This window comes from Muscardinus avellanarius (assembly GCF_963383645.1).
Source record: "Muscardinus avellanarius genome assembly, chromosome: 5".
NCBI lineage: Eukaryota > Metazoa > Chordata > Mammalia > Rodentia > Gliridae > Muscardinus > Muscardinus avellanarius.
The window spans coordinates 40,323,156-40,341,825 of NC_137790.1; positions in this window are offsets into that span (position 1 = coordinate 40,323,156).

Here is an 18,670-nt window from a genome sequence, read left to right on the forward strand (position 1 = left end):
CCCATTAAGATGTATGACTACAATGCACCACTAAAGCATTTTAAAAAATAAGGAAAAAACCCCATATTTTTATCATAGTGTTTTTATAAAATTTAAATATTTTAATAAAAAATTAAAACCCAAACCCTAGTTCTTAACAAATATTAACTAACTTCTAGGTAAATATTAACTACTATTATTTAATTTGTGTAGTCTCTATAAGTAAACCTAATTAATGTTGCCAAGGTGTGGTTTATTATTTAAGCTCTTGCATGTGGGTATTTACATATTCTCTTCCAATTGATATTTAGTTATAGATAATACTCTAATTATTTATTACTACACCAATGTCATGGATTTCAAAGTGATATTTAATCCCTTAGTTTTTTCTTTTAATGTAGAATATAGAAATCTCTTCTAATCTCTTGTATAAAACTTCTTAAGTCCATCATTGTCTCTGATGATCATATTTTCTAGACATGATGGTACAATAATTATACCTCTTTTGATAATAAAAAATAATTAATTAAATAATTATTTAAATCATTAAATAAAGTAGATAGTGATCATGCATCCACAGCAAAGTGGAGGAAGGGGCAGCAAGGTGAGGAGATTCTCAGTTCAGTGAAAGGTCAACCTCAGTCCTAATGATAGTTATAAACAAACTCTATGCAATAACTTTTCTTAAAAGTAAATGAAACTAGCTAAGTGCATTGACATACATCTGTAATTCCAGTGTTTTTGAGGCTAAGAAAAGATCACAGGTTTGAAGCTAGCCTCAGTACTTAGCAAGACCCTGTTTCAAAATAAAAAAAGGATGAAGGTTGTTGCTCAGAGGTTGAATGCCCCTGGGTTTAATTCTTCATATGCCATACCCTATACAAACATACATACAAAAGTAAATGAAAACAATTTTGAAAATTTGGGTTATAAAATGTCATGTAGGCTTCATAACAGACGTGCATGGGAAGAAGCTAAGAGACTAGGAATTTTATTTCTCTATAATAGCTTTTGTTTATTCTTGCCTCTATCCTGCCTTTTAAAATTTCTTTAAAATAAGCTTTAGGGAAAAAAAAACTTGAAGGCTTTTTAATTCTACCATTTTATAATTCTGGACCTACAACTGACCCTACTCAATACAGCTTCCCTTTCTTACCATTAATTACCTTGTTATCTGAGAGATGCAGCAGCTCTCTTCTGTCTGCTTAGGAAGAGTGCCAGCAGGGCACCAGTTGGAAGTGAATTACCATGATTGTTTGGGGCTTTAGAAAGCCCTCTCTGCTGTCTATTCTTCTTAAACTCCTGGTAGAGTCACTTGGGTATGTTCCCTAATTCAGTATTTTCGTGTCCAGTGTCCAGTAAATGTATGTTTATACTGTATGTATATAACCAATTATACTGTGGCTAGGGGCAATGTCTCTTCTGGATTCTTTACAAGCCAATGATTAAAAAATCTGGTGGAGGACTCCTGGGCATGCCCTTAGTCAAGAGGTGGAGTAAAGGTTTCCTCCATTTGCCTACTGATTTTGTTCATTCAGATGATTGTTTATGGCCACTGGGATAAACGGGCATCTCTGTGTTTCTCAATTTTAACATTTTTTCCACTTGGAGAATAGTACATATGTGCAAAAATGTTAAGATTCAGAACCATTATAAGGCTATTGAAGCAAACAAACCAAGTCTATTTACTTAGTTTGATTATTTTGACTGCATCCATTTGTCACTTCAGCTAAAGGCCAGTTTGGCCAATTTGATTAAATTGACTGGTTCTTTCACTGAAGTGACCAGTCAATGCTAACAAATTGGTTGTGTTTGTGGAAACTCATTAGGTTTTATCTCCTGTATTGTGTCTGTGATAGATATGAAATCAAGAATTTGACACAAACTTTACTTTTAGCTTTTATGGCAAGGGGTGTGGAAAAAGGCATCATGTCTAGAATTTTATAGATCTGAGATGGGAAAAATAACCATTATTGACTTAGGCTACACATTAGTCCCCAGGTATTAATTATTATCAAGGCAATCATGTTTGTGATTACATTGTGCTTTCATAAAAGGGATTTTTTTTAAAAAAAATAAGCTCTTGGTGTTACTCTCTTTACTCTGAGCACCTAGGTAGTCAATTAATGTGTGTAAAATAATGTCTACAGCAAGTGTCATGCAAATTATTCCTTGGAAAAGAAAAGAAAATTCTGCTTTCTTGCCAAGAGGAACAGTGCTGACCATCAACATGATTCTGGTATTTGAGTTTAATTTATTTCAAACTTCTTGTTTGTTATCCCAAGGGCCACATATCTTCAAGGCTTCTGCATGTCAGCTGTGTAATTGCTATAATAATATTCTGGTATAAAAGTCAGTAGCTTTTTACTATCCAGGAAAATAATTTTCTGGCATTTTTGTGTTGTGACCAAGCAACAATTTTAGCTACTAGCTACATTAATCACAGGAATAATTTATAAGAATAAATTAGAGGATGAATCTAACACCATCTTTTTTGTGCTATTTTCATTTGAAGTAAAATACTCATTCCTGTGCTTGTTACCTGGCAGTATGAGGCATGGTGTATCTATTAGGAATCTCTGTGAGGGAAACTGAAACTGACTAGTTTGAGCAAAGAGAAATGTCATGGGTTGATTTACAGAGCTCATAGAGAAAATGGGATGCTAAAAATGCAGTGCAAGAATGAAAGAATTACATGTAAGATTTTAGGTAGCAAGAAATAAAGAGAGATTCTTTAGGTGGCTCTTACTGGAATAAACATTTGACCTGATTTTATTATTTCAATTGATCATATTGTCAAAATATATTCAGATGAGAAAAGGTCATTCTCCTAAACAAAATTATTAGTAAGGAAATAGAAAACAAGCTAGATGTGGTGGTGCATCCTTGTAAGCACAGCAAGTGGAAAGCTGAGACAATAGGATCACAGATTTGTGGCCAGCCTTAGCAATGTAGCAAGACTCTCAGCAACCTAGAAAGATCCCGTTTCAAAAAAATGAAAAAGATAAACAGAGTTGTGGGCTTCACTTGAAGGTAGAATATCTCTGGATTCAGCCTAGTATTCCCTCAGAAATAAAATAATAGAATACAGATGTTGGATGGTAAACAGTAATAAGTATTCTTTTATATGAACATGGGGTAATCTTTTAAAATAAGCATGGAGCACATCAGTGTCATTCATATATAGCCTGAGATCTTTGGCTTTCTGTCACAGGAACAAAAAAATAAAAAACAAAATAAGTTGAATATAATATGCTATTGTTTATATAAAAGCCATGGTGGCTTTATTATTTTCAATGAACCAAATTTTTAAATAAAAATATAAATATAAATTTTAATTAGGAGATGGATTTTTGTTTTGTTTATTGGCACACTCTAAAGTATCTGTCACATATATTTTTTCAAAATCACCTACAATAGGCAATAGACAATCTCATTAGAAATTTTTATTTTTTATATGCCTACCTTCTTAAAGAATAAGAAACTTCCTTAACAACATTGTAATTGAAATTTATCATTGCTCATAGTCCCACGAGAATATTTCCAACATTGCAATGTTTCTTGGAAGTCAAACCCTACTAAGTTTGGGCCAAGATATGGGATGAAAAAAAAAACATTCTGGCATCCATTTTCAGGAAAATTAGACTATTCATGTGATTAAATATGCCCACCTTTATAAAAACTTTATGTGATACATAATATTGATGAGACATTGTATTTGATAACTTTTGTTTCTTGGGGTTCTGTTCATTATATTTTATTAAGAAAAAAATCAGATAGTATAGTCTTTCCCAAACAGGATTATTAAATGACAACCTTCAAATATAACTGATAAGATTGAAGATTGCATAAAATAATCAACCCCTGTGGTAGCATCAGCAGGACAATGACATGGCTGCAGAGCTTAGATTTCTTTTGCAAAAAAGAAACATTTCTTTGTGGATCTGTCCTATTTCCCCTCTTGGGCAAAGCTATGGGAAACCTGGCTAAAAAGATAAAGATGGCTCCGTGTTTTGTCCTTATGCCACCAGAAGAATGGCCACCAGGTGGATGGTGAACTTATTGTGGAATGTTATAGTTCAGACCTAGAGTGTCCCCAAAAAACCTGTGTTAAAGGCTCATGGTACTTTCCAAACCATGGCTGTGATGGGAGCTGTGGAGCCTTTAAGAAGTGAGACCTTTCCGGTCATGGTGGCACAAGATTGTAATCCCCGCGCTTAGGAGGCGGAGACAGGAGGATTGCACAGGTTCAAAGCCAGCCGCACTGGCCTAAGACCCTGTTTCCAAATAAAAAAGTATAAAAAAATAGGTCTAGGAGTGTATCCCAGAGATAGAAGGGTTTCCAGGAACCCCAGTACCACCAAGAAAAAAAAAAAAAAGAAGTGAGGTGAGACCTTGTGGAAGGTATTGTAGTCAATGGGGGCGTTCCTTTTAAAGAAAATATGGAATTTCAACCCTTCCTTATTCCTCTCTTTTGTGTCCCAGTCATGAGATGCACAGTTTTGCCGTGAATAACTACCATGGTGTGTAGCCTCACCACAGGCTGAAATGCAATTGGTGATGAGCCGTGACCTAAAGTCTCCAAAATTATAGCCAAATTAAACCTTTTCATTGTATTAGCTAACTATCACTAGTATTTTTATAGTGAGAGAAAACTGAATAATATGAATAAATGGTGACTATATAAGGAAGGAAAAGACTGGGGAAGGAGCATCTGATCCCTTTGGATTCCTCAGAGTGACCATTCCTTGTCTTCCAAGGAGCTCTTTTAGTATCTAGCATCAAGCACTCTGACTTCTTGACAGTTCAGATTTTATCATCATGCCCATTTTAAATCTCTTGTTTATTGCTGCTTTAAGTCTTAAACATTCGGTATTCCTGCTGGGGTTTGTCCTATTTTCTTCCCAGGGTGAGGTGTCAGTAGTGAAGCAGACCTTGCCAAAGCCCCTGCACTTCCACTGCATCATGACTGTTCCTTCCATCACACCAGGACATCAGTGCCCTAGTTTAGAATTCACTGACTTAATGATACATTTCAGCAGTTCTGCATTATCCTTTTTCACTCAGGTATGGAATTGCTCACAAATAAGTGCTTGGAAATGGCTCAAATAGCTACTTAATATTAAAGTCATTGTAAAAAAAATGTAAAACATCTGAAGAAAAGCAGTCAACTAGAATCTGAATCTTTATTTTCAGAACATGCTGTATACTCAAGCTGATTGTGAAAACAAGGTATTTTTTCAATACAAAAGTATTCTTTAATAGTGATTTTTTCCCTTTTTTTGTTTTTTTATTTCAAATCAATTGTCAATAATATAAGGCATAGTTTTCCTAAAAAATTATTAAAACAAGTTCTTTCATCTTTTACTGTATTCACTAAAATATTAAGGTTTAATTACCTATACATAGGTGTATTTATTTTAGAGAGGTTTTCTCTCAAAATCATAACAAATTTACATTATTTTAATATATAGAGGGTCATTAATCATGTCTATCTGCTTAATTAATAATTTATAAGCCAGGCTTGATAGTGCATGTTTGTAATCCCAGGATTTGGGAGGATGAGACCAGAGGATCATGGTTTGCAGACAGCCTCAGCTATTTAGTGAGACCCTTCTTGTTGCCGACTAATCTCAGTTGGGTCGTTATTGTCAGCTCCCGGTCAAATCCTTAGAAAGATGGGGCAAAAGGCAGGTGGAGTTCTGCAGAAACTTATCTGCAGCGATTCTTTCTCCTCTATGAATTCCTTAAGTTTTTTAGGTACGACGCTTTGGAAAGAACCTGAGATGGACAAAGGCTTCTTGAGCCAATGACACTTTATTACAAAAACCCCAAGAAATTTATACCCTTCACCAGTAAAGTTAATAGTAAGAGGAAAGGAAGTGAATGTAATCACTGTGAAACAATAGTGAATGACACGTAAACAGAGGTAAAAAAAAACTAGTCCGGTTTTCAGCTGGCTTTTGGCTTTCAAGAGATTAACTCCGGATCTCTCCCAGATCTTGCAGTCAAGCAGTTCCAAAGGGCAATCTTTCAGAAGAAAACGGGCACACCCAAGGCTTGGAGGCTTCTCGGGGAATCTTCTTTAACTTTCCTGCAACTTTCCATCTTTTGTGCTCAGTTCCATATAGCAAGTGTGGGGAGATGTGGTGATTCAGGTGGATGTGATAGAGTTTCTCCAGGTGTTGGCATTTTACCTTCTAAATCTGAAAGCTTAAGCAAACTCACAAAACAGTTTGGCAGACAAAATACCACAAACAACACCACAAAGTTCTTGGTTTTAACTGTCAGATGTATTTCCTTAACTGCTGAACACTCTTCTTTAGACAACAAGCCTATTAAAAGTCTATCCATCTTTAATAATCCATTTCCCTGTCACAAGCCCTCTGCAACCTGCTCTTAACCTTCTAATTCCTTTCTTTCCCAGTTGGGACTTTCTTATGATAAGCTCTTCTTCATGCAAAAATGCCTTTTTTTCTTCAGGAATATTTACACTGGGCGTAAAAGTCAACAATCTTTTTCCTTGGCTCTATTGTATTTGGGCAACTAAGTTGTTCATCAACTAAATTGCTTCGAAGTCACACACAAAATTTTATCTTCTCTGTCTCTAGGCAGGATCTCAAGGGTAAGCAAAGTTTCCTTAAACTGAGCTACCGGTTACCGGAGTTAATAGCTTAACCTAGTGATAGGAGTGAGGGTCGGAGACCCTTTGTGATTGCTGCAGCTGGAATGCTTATCACAGCATCTGAGTTCTGGCCAGTTTTTTCATTACTATTGAGCAAAGCCAAGGACGTTTAGACAAATTATTAGAGAATTTATTTCCACAGACTCAATTTCTTTCATAGTCCTGTTCTCACATCACTGGAGCAATTCATGTAGAGAGTTAAAAGGATAATAGTAAAAGTGGGGGGTACTTTGGCCAGAGACGACACCTCCTTCTCGGGGCTTGTCCGCCGATTGGCTATGTGGAGTGGGGTCTCAACACATAGATGCCGAGGCAGCAGGATGTCTTGGCACCTTCTCAACTTAGTGAGACCTTGTTTCAAAAATAGACTTGGGAAGCTGAGACAGAGGATCACAGTTCTAGGACAGCCTCAGCTACGTAGGCCCTTTGTAACTCTGTGAGACCCTGTTTCAAAAAAAAAAAAAAATAGGCCTAGGTTTGTAGCTCCAGCATAAATGCTCCTGGGTTCCATTTCTAGTACCACAAAAATTAAATAAATAAAAAAAATAAAAAGACTAATAAATAGGGCTGGGAATGTAGTTCACAGGTACAAATCCCTTGGGTTTCATCCCCAGTACTGCAAAAAACAAACAAATTTATGCCTGGATGTGGTGGCACATGCTTGTAATACCCGCATTCCAGAGGTGGAGACAGGGAGACGGGGATTGCAGTTCACAGACAGCCTCGGCTAGTTAGCGAGGACCTTTGCAACTCAGTGAGACCCCTGTTTCAAAAACTAAAAATACTAAAAAAAAAAAAAAAAAAAAAGGAAAGAAAATAGGGCTAGGGGTGCACCTTGGACGTACATTGCCCCTGAGTTCCATGTCTAGTACCACAAAAAAAGAGAAAAAAATGAAAAAAAGGAGAATTTATCTAATCTATCCTCTAGTGTCTATTGTATTATCTACATATCCAGGTTTGAACTAGAAATTATAGGAGAATCAATAGAAACATTAAACTTGACTCTGTTCTTTGAATGATTCACAACTCCACTTGCTGGATCCCTCCACTTGCTGGATCCTCCCAACAATTTTTTTTTTTTTCAGTAACAGAATGTTTTCCTATTGTTGGCACGGACTGCTGAGTTTGGGTTTTCTTCATCTCTAAACTGAAACTTTTTAATTAGATTCAAAATTAATTTACAACTAGGGAATAAAAAAATGAGTCATTTTAGATTCTTGTAGGAAAAGTGAACAGATAATTTATCCTAAAAAATGAAACACTTTGAGATGAAATCAGACAGTAATAAAAATGATAACATTGAGGGAAAATAGCCATAATTTAGGAATATCAAAGGAAAATTAGAATATAAGGTGACCTGGTGACCTAACATTTAGAAGTCATAATTTTTTTGGACAACCTGTTCAGGTATTTTCTTTTATAACCTACTACAAATCATTATACTTAAACATTGTGCTACTATTGTTTAATAAAAATAAGCAGTTAATAACATTATAAGGAGTAAATAACATTATAAATATCTAGAAAATACATCCAAGAATTGTAAATACATAGTATAAAAGAGTTTCTTAATGTGCATTTTGAGAAACTTTTGTTAGTTGACCTCAAGTTTCCTAATCTATTTGATTTTTTTATATTTTATTAGTGCATTATAATTGTATATTACAATGAGATTAAAAGTTAAGCAGGCATGCATGCATCCAGTATTTGGTGTGTTTTCTTCTGGATCTCATCTTGCTTCCTCCATCTCTATACATGTTACTGAGATTGCTGGTGATGCCTTCATATATGGTCATAGTGTTGTTCTATTTCCTTCATTAATTCTTTTTTCCCCTCCCTACCTCATGGCTTGGTGGTCTTCCACTGTTTTTACTGATCTCCATCCTCATTTTTCTAAAGTTCATTTTGCTTCCTATTTTCTTTCTAGCTTCCACATATGAGAGAAAACATGACTCGTGGCTTTCTGAGAATGGCTAATTTCACTAAGTATAATGTTCTTTAGTTTCATTCATTTTCCTACAATTGGTATGATCTTTTTTTTATGGCAGATTAAAATTCCATTGTGTGCATATACCACACTTTCCTTATCCATTCATCTCTTGAGGGACACTTTGAGTAGTTCCATATTTGTCTATTGTGAATTGTGTTATTATAAACATAGATATGCAGTTATCACTATAATATTCTGACTTTAACTTCTTTGGAAAGACACCGAGGAGTGGTATATTATGGTCATATGTGACTTTTACCCTAGTCTTTTGAGGAAACTTCTTTGATCTTCATAACAGTTGTACTAATTTACCCTCTTAACAACACTGTATAAGTTTCTATTTCCCCGGTATTTATTATTGATTTATTCTTGACTGTTGTCATTCTAATTGGAATTATATATAGACCTTTGATCAATTTTATGTTAACTCTTGTGCAGGATGAGAGATAGGGGTCTATGTTTATTCTACTACAGAAGGTATTCAGTTTGTTCAGCAACATTTGTTGAAAAGGCTGTCTTTTCTCCAGTGTATGTCTTTAGCACCTTTGTCAAAAAGCCAACTGGCTGTAAGTATGGATATTAGTTTATGTAATATGTATACTATTCCACTGGTTTCTATTTTTATGCCAACCTCATGCAGTTTTTTGTTACTGTAGCTCTGTAATATATTTTAAATCAGGTATTATGATGCTTCTGGTGTGATTCTTAATTTCTCATAATTGTTTTGGTTATTCTGGATCTTTTGTTCTTTCCTGTGATTTTTAGGACTCATTTTCTAGCTCTGTGAAGAATGACATTGATATTTTAAGAAAAATTTTATAGAATCTGTAGATTGTTTTTGATAGCATAGTCTTTTTTATTTTTGCAGTATTAGGGATGGAACTCAGGGACATTCTACCTCTAAGCAACATTCCCAGCTCTATTTTTTATTTTTTATTTTGAAATAGGGTGTCACTAAACACATCTGTGTGGAGATTCCTAAGAAAGGTGGGAATAGATCCACCATATGATCCAGCTATACCACTCCTGGGTATCTTTCCAAAGGGGTTGAATTCAGAGAAATACAGCAACATATGCATACCTATGTTCATAGCAGCACAATTTGTAATAGCCAAAATATGGAACCAACCCAGATCACCATCAACAGATGAATGGATAGCAAAACTGTGGGAAATACACACAATGGAATTCTATTCAGCCATAAAGAAGAACAAAATTATATCATTTGCAAGAAGATGGAAAGCCCTGGAGAACATTATGTTAAGTGAGATAAGCCAAGCACAGAAGAAGAAGATACACATGTTTCCTCTAATATGCCCAAACTAGAAAACACAAAGGATACCAGTGGGACTCCAGATATTAGAAGGGAAATACTAGCTAAGTTTTAATGGAAAGATAGGAGAGGAGAAAGGCCGATCTTGATTAATGAGGGTCTATACCTGAACATGTGTAAAATTATGAATAAGACATGGTTAACCTGGACAACCATTGGTGGGTGGGGGGAAGAGAAAACGGGGGCGGGGGGTTGGAGAGGGCACCAAATATAGTGTAAATGTATACTATCTATGTTCAATAAAAAAATTGTAAAAAAAAAAAAAGAAATAGGGTGTCACTGAGTTGCAAAGGACCTCACTAAGTCTCAGCCTCTTGAATTCTGGGATTACAGGTATGTGCCACCATGCCCAGCTGATGGTATAGCCATTTAGAAAATATTTAGTTTACTTACTGAAGAACAATGGGAGACCTTTTTATTTTCAAATATTTTATTCTATAACTTTCACTATAGCGATCTTTTATCTTTTTTGTTATATTTACTCCCCTTTTTTAGGCTTTTGTGAATTAAATTATTATCTACATTTCTTTTTCAGTGGATTCATCATTGGTGTATAAAAATGCTAGTGATTTTTTGTAGTTTGGTTTGTATATTGCTACAATTGCTGATTTTTTTTTATAAACACTAGAAGTCTCATAGTTGAGTATTTTGGGTCTTCTAAGTATACAATCATGTCAACCTCAGATAATTTCAGTTCTTCTTTTCCTATTTTGTGTTTTTAATTAACTTCTCTTACCTTATTACTCTGGTTGGAATTTCAAGTACTATAATAAATTAGAGTGGTGATGGTGAATATCCTTGTCCTGTTCTTGGTTTTAGAGAAAATACTTTAGCATTGGGTTTATCATATATTTCCGTTATGTTATTAAGAAAAAAAATTATTCCTAATTACTTCAGTTCTTTTAGCAAGAGTGGGTACTGAATTTTGACAGGTGCTTTTTCTGCACTTATTGAGATGATCATGTGATTTAAAAAATTATTGGTACATTGTAGTCATACAACGTAATGGGTTACAAGATGGTAGAGGCATACATGCACACATTACTAATTGAGTCCTTTTCAAGTTCCTACCCCAATTTCTTCCTCCTCTCTCCTTCTTGTGTTTGGCATAGTGAATGATATGTTTGTGAATATACATCATATAATTAAAGAATTTTTCTCTTCCTCCTCTCATCCCACTCAGGTCACCTTATTTCCTTATCTATTGTTTCTCCTTCATTGTGCAGAGTTTCTCTTGTGACCCTTTTTCACCATAGCTTCTGCATATTATGGAGAGCATCAGATTTCTTACATTTGTAACTGACAAGTCTCACTTAGCATAATATTTTCCATTTCCATCAATTTCTCCATAAATGAAATAGTTTCATTTTTCTTTATGGCTGATTAAAATTCCATTGTGTACATATCTCGTAGTTTTATATTCCACTCATCTATTATAGACATCTTGGCTGGTTCCATAATTTAGCAATTGTGAATTGTGAAACTATGAACATAGATATGCATGCATCAGTTTGGTAGTTGGGTTTTTATTATTTTGGGTAGATACCCAGAACTAGCATCCTGGATCATATGGTAGGTTAGTTTTCATTCTTCTGAAGATTTTCTATACTGTTTTCCAAAGTGGTTGCACTAGTTTGCAATCCTATTCACAATTTATTAGAGTTTTCACTTCTCCACATCTTTGCCAACATTTGTTGTTGTTTTTCTTTGAATGATTGCCATTATATGGAGTTAGGTGAAATCTCAGGGTAGTTTTGATTTGCATATCTCTGATTGCTAATGATGTTGAACATTTCTTCATACATTGATTGGCCATTTGAAGTTCTTTATTTGTGAAATGTCTATTTTGTTCACTTGCCCAGTTTTGATTGTGTTCCTTGTTTTGTTAGTGCTGAGTTTCCTGAGTTCTTTGTATATTATAGATATTAGTCCTCTATTCAAGAAATAGTTGACTAAAATTTTTCCCATTCTGTTGGCTCTCTGTTGAGATTTTTGATAGTTTTTTTTTTTTTTTTTTTTTTTTTTCTGTGCAGAAGCTCTTCAGTTTAATGCAATCCTATGTATTGATCCGCCTTTTAGCTTTTTGTGCCTTTGGAATATGGTTGAGAAAGATTTTACCTGTGCCTATGTGTTGAGATGTTGGACTTATGCCCTCTTCAAGGAGCTGCAAGATCTCTGGTCAGATTTTCAAGTCTTTGATCCATCTTGAATTAACTCTTGTGCAGAGTGATAAAGTGGGGTTTATTTTCATTTTTATGCATATGTATAAGCAGTTTTGACAAAATCATTTGTTGAAGAGACTATCTTTTTTTCAGTGTATGTTTTTGGCCCCTTTGTCAAAAATCAATTAGCTGTAAGTGTGTTAATTTGTTTCTGAGTCTTCCATTCTGCTCCATTGGTCTATGTGTCTGTTTAGTTGCCAGCATCATGCTGCTTTGATTTTTGTCCTCTTTGAGGTATCATTATTTGTTTTTGTTGTCATGGTGATATGGCTTCATAGCATGAGTTTGATAGTATTTTCATTTTTTATGGGATAATTTGAGAAGCATTCAATGAGGACTTAGTTATTTAAATTCTTGTAGAAATAATCTGGGTATCTAGATAGTTCTGGGGTTTTCATTTTCAGAAGACTTTTTATTGTTACTTCAATTTCTTTGTTATTGGTCTGATTAGGATTTTTAGATTTTATTGTTTCAATTTAGTTAATTTGTATAAGTCTAAAAATTTATCAGTCTCTTCTAGTTTTTTTCAGTTTATGGAGTATAAATTTTCAAAATAATTTCTAATGATACTCTGAGTTTCCATGTTGTTTATAATGATATCTTTTTTTCATTTGTTATTTTAGTAATATTTTTACCTTTCTTGTGGGAAAGAAAGTAAACAGGGCCCAGATTCTGAATCAAAGAAACTCCTTACAAAGTGGTTGCACTAATTTGAAATCCCACCAACAATATATTAGAGGTACCACTTCTCCACATCTTTGCCAGCATTCATGTTGTTTGTGTTTTGAATGATTGCCATTATAACTGAAATTAGGAAGTTTTGAAGTCAGGGTAGTTTTAATTTGCATCTCTCGGATTGCTAATGATGTTGACCATTTTTTTCATGCCAATTGAATTTCTTCTTTTGTGAAGTATCTACAGAGTTTATTTGCCCTTTTTGTGCGTATGTGGTACTAGGGATGAAATTCAGGTGCATTCTACCCTTGCATTACATGGTCTCACTAAGTTGTGGAGGGCCTCACTAAGTAGATGAGGCTGGCCACGAACCCAGATCCTCTTGTCTCAGCCTCCCAAATGCTGGGATTACAAGCATGTGCCACTATGCCTGGCCACTTGCCCATTTTTTTACTGGATTATTTGTTTGCTTAGTGTTGAGTTTCTTGTGTTTGTTTTATATTTTAAATATTAGTTTTCTATTCAAAGAATAGTTGGCAAAGTTTTTCTTCCATTCTGTTAGCTCTCTGTTGAGGTTCTTGGTAGTTTCTTTTGCTGTGCAGAAGCTCTTCAGTTTAATGTAATCCAATGTCTTAATCCACCTTTTAGTTTCTTGTACCTTTGGGGACTTGTTGAGAAAGATTTTACCTGTGCCTTTGTGTTGAAGTGTTGGACCTATGCCCTCTTCAAGGAGCTGCAAGATCTCTGGTCAGATTTCTAAGTCTTTCCTCCAACTTGAATTGACTCTTGTGCAGAGTGAGAAAGTGGGGGTTGTTTCCACTGCTTATATATATTTTCTGCATATGTATAAGCAGTTTTGTCAACACCATTTGTTAGAGGCTATCCTTTTTTTAGTGTGTTTTTGAGCCCTTTGTTAAAAATCACTTGGCTATAATTGTGTGGATTTTTTTTCTGAGTCTTCTATTCTGGTCCTTTGGTCTATATGTCTGTTTTTGTGCCAGTACTATGCTGTTTTTATGACTCTAAAGAATTATACTTGTAATTTAATGGATATTGTGTTGAATCTGTAGATTGCTTTTGGAAGAATAGCCTTTTTAATGATATTTATTTTAACTATTGAAGAACATCAAAGATCTTCCCATTGTCTAAGGTATTTTTCAATTTCATTTTTAATGTTTTATCATTTTATAGGTCCTTTACCTCCTTTGTTAGATTTATTCCTAAGTATTTTTTTGTGAGATATCCTAAGTGGAAGTGTTTTTTGAAGTTCTGTTTTAGTGGATTTATTGTTGACATACAGAAAAACTTCTGATTTCTTAAGATTTGATTTTGTATTCAGACACTTAGCTGAACTTGTTTATCAGTTCTATAATCTTTTTGGTTGAGTTTGTTGAGACTTCTAAGTATAATATCATGTCATCTGCAAATAATGATACCTTTAGTTCTTCTTTCCTATCTATATTCCTTTGATTTTTTTCTTACCTTATTGCTCTAGCTGGAGTCTCAAGTACTATATTGAAAAAGAATAGGTGAAAATTGACATCCTTGTCTTGTTTTTGTTTTTAGGAGGAATTCTTGCAGCTTTCTTTTATTTAATATAATGTTTGCTTGTGGGCCTGTTGTATATTGCCTTTATGATGCTGCTGTATGTTCCTTCTATTCCAATTCTCTGCAGTGATTTTTAGCATAAATGGGTGCTAGATTATGTCAAATGCTTTTTAGTATCCATTGAAATAATAATGTGATTTTTGTCTTTGGTTCTATTCATGTGATGAATTACATAAATTAATTTTTGTAGGTTAAAACAGCCTTGCATCTTTTGGATGGACCCTACTTAATCATGGTGTATGATTTTCTTAATGTGGATTTGAATGCATGTTGCTAGGATTTTGTTTAGCACTTTTGCATCTAAGGACATCAATAATATAGGCTTGTAGTTTTCTTTCCTTGAACTGTCTTTATTTGGTTGGGGTATTAATGTGATATTGACTTCATTTGGGAGACTCCCATTTCTTTCTGTTTCATGAAATAGATTGAGGACTATTGGAATTATCTCTAATATAAAGATTTTATACAATTCACTTGGGAAACCATCTGGTCCTGGACTTTTGTTTGATGGTAGGTTCCTCATTGCTGCTTCAATTTCTTTGATTGCTATTGTTTAGTTTACATTTTTTGTATATATTTACTCAGTTTAGGAAGGCTACATTTATCTTGAAAGATGTAGATTTCTTCCAGGTTTTCTATTTAATTGGATTATAGTTCTTCAAGGTAGTTTCTGATAATCCTCTGAATTTGTACACTGTCACTGGTAGTATTTCCTTGTTCATCTAATATTTTTATAATTTGTATTAAATCTCTCTTATTGGTTAGATTGGTTAGTGGTTTATTTATCTTGTTTATATTTTTATTTGAGAAACCAGCTTTTTTATATTGTTGTTTTACTCTCTACTTCATTGATTTGTGCTCGAATTTTAATAATTTTCTGTCCTCTATTGGCTTTGGGTTAAACTGTTCCTATTTTTCTAGGGCTTTGAAGTGTGTCTTAGGTTGTTTATTTGTTGATTTTCTATTCTTCTTATGTAGGTACTCAGCAATATGAATTTTCCTCTTAATATTGCCTTCAAATGTCCCAGAAGTTTATAATTTCCTCTTGGCAAATAGAATGGTAGATATTATTAATAATCACTTATACAGTGGATTTTAAAATTTGTTTTGCTCTTAAGCTACCATTTTTGCTTACAGGTATAATGTCCTATAAAAGGGGTACTAGTGGCTATACCTATACTTGAAATCCTGATTACAATGAATAGATGTTTTAGGGCATATATATATATATATATATATATATATATATATATATATCCCTAGCCCAGAATTGTTTATAAAGAGGTAACTATTAGGCATAGGATGCTCAAATAGATAATAGATAGAAAAAGAAAACTAACACAATAAAGACACAAATATAAAAACCCTGAAAACATGAGAAATAAAGACCAGCAAGACTACAGCATTCTTACAACCTTATAACCATGTAAATTATTGATATAGAGGTGCAAAAATGCCAGAAGTATTCAGAATTTTAATTATTAGTATAATCAAAGTGCTTATAAAACCAGAAAGTATACAGGGTAAAAAGAACATGTCAATAAAAAATTGAAACTTTTAAAAACAACCAAACAGAAATCCTCAATGAAATGTAAGACATAATAATCCTCATCTATTTAGATGTCATGATTTTATTCCTGTGTAACGCTATGTACAGCAACAAAAGCTTTTTATTTTGCAATTTAGTAGCTATAATCTTTATTTCAATACCTTAGCAATCTTTGCCATATCATCAACCAAATAAGAACTTTCTGACTTGTAGTTACAATAATCATGGTCTATCAAAAGTAGGAATGCTGACAACTATGGTAGTTTTTGTAAGCTATGGTTTCTGCTCTGAAATATTTAAGTAATAGCAGCCTTCTGATGCCTGAATTATCTCTGACTCTGATATAATCATTCCAGTGAAAGCTTCCAAGCTCTAATCAATAAATTCTAGTTATCATTAGTTAAGTGATGTCATGGCCTTGCTTTCTCATGCAGAGCTGATGCTCACTTCCCAAGGTTGACTTCCTTGAATTGACAGAACATTCTCTTTGAAAAGCATGAGCCCACAAGAATATTGTAGCCAAATGCTGTATATTTTGTCAAGTACTACCAATATTAGCTTTTGAGAGTATATAATACTAAAAACAATTTAATTTAAATCAAGCCTTTTCCATAATTTACTCTGAAGTTATAGGAGAAAGCTAGAAAATTGAATTCTAATATACCCCAAAATATCTGAAAAACTTATTCTAACTATAAAAATCTATGAAATTTCTTAGTAATAAGTATTAACAACAATAGTTCAATAAACCTCTTTAGCCAGGCATGGTGGCGCACGCTTGTAATCCCTGCGCTTGGGAGGCTGAGAAAGGAGGATTGCACAGGTTCAAAGCCAGCCTCAGCTACTTAGTGAGGCTCTCAGCACCTTAGTGAGACTCTGCTTCCAAATAAAATATAAAAAAGGTCTGGGAGTATAGCCTGGAGGTAGAAAGCCTCTGGGGTCCACCCCCAGTATCACCAAAAAATAAAATAAAAAATAAAATAAAAAATAAACCTCTTTAATTATAAAAGCCTAAGGAGGTAAATTTCACTAATCAGGAACTCTTTAATTAAAAGTTTTGCATTATATTTGGGTTTCAGACATTTATTGTGAATCTATAGGAACAAATTTGTATGACACACTTTTTGATACACATGGCTATTACTGTACTCCCCTTGAGAATATCTATGTAGAATGCATTTAACTTTTATCAATATAAATTATTTAAATTGTTCTCAAGGATTACTTTCTATGTCTTTTGAACTCAAACCTTTGGGGTTTCTTTTTGTAAAGTACTACTACTTGTAAAGACTGATATTTCATATTTTTAATTTTTAATAAATTTCCAAATGAACAAAGAGGAAAATACATTTTTAACAACACAAAAATTATTTTGCCTAATTGTTCTCCTATGGGTCTATAGGGCCCTGAGACCTACTCTTTTATATTTTAAAGTATTTTGATTTTTTTATTCTTTAAATTATTTTCATAATTGCTTATAAATTTTATTAGTTAACTAAAAGAAGATATGTGAAATCACCTAGTAGGATGATATAAAAAATGAAACAAATAATCAACTTTAAATCATTTTCTCTTTTTTATTACAGTGGGAAAATATTAGATCATTCTTTAAAAATGTATAAGAGAAGCCTGATGCAGCTCTCTCTGCGGCATTTTTGTTTATTTATGTATTTTAAGTTTTTATTGACAAGAGTTAAAGGATCAGAATCATAACAATGTTTTACCTATGATGGCAGAAAGGAGAACATTGCAAAAAAGGCATTTTGAGACGTATGAGACAAATGAGGAAATGAATTCAGAGTAACACTGCAGCACTCAAGAGTCTAATGATCATGGTGAGGCTGAAATGGAAGTACCAGACTATGTACCTCCAGATGTCCACAAATTGTGTATATTTTCTCAAACTCATGAACTAATCAGGGAACAGTAATTTCTAAATATGAAAGCAAAAATGATCTTTTCTTCAGCAATGTTTTGTTCAAAGAAACTATTTCATCATACATATACTTTATAAAATGGAGTTACAGCTTGCTTTTTAGCTTAAAGGACATGTGACAGTATGTTCTGTCTTTTAGGATATCTGTTCACCAATACTTAAATATCACATATTGATAAATTTAATAAATGAATGAAAGCAGAAGATGGTGTGGGCTTAATGATAACAAAAAATTAATAGAATTTAAATGGATAATAGTTTATTGGCTTTTTTACTGCAATTGTTTTAATATATCTAAGAAATAAAACCTTATGCAATTATGACCCTTCTCTTTAAAAAAACATCAGAACTGTCAAAATATTCAAGGCCATTGAGTTTTGATAATGAAAGAATAAGACATTGATGAGATAAAGCCCCTTAGAAATACATTTGAAACCTGGAATCAGAATTTACAGTAAGACATGTTTGAGTGCATAAATAATATTTGATGAAAAGGCAGGTGTATTCAAAAAAAATTTTTTTGGTATATATGTTCAGACTAGGGAAAATATGAAATAACACCCATAACTTGCTTTGCTTAAAATCTTATTAAAATTTCTAATTAAGCAATTAGCTATTTTTCATTACCATTTTTTACATCTTCAACACAATAATAAACAAATTAAATAAAAATGGAATAGAGCCGGGGTGATG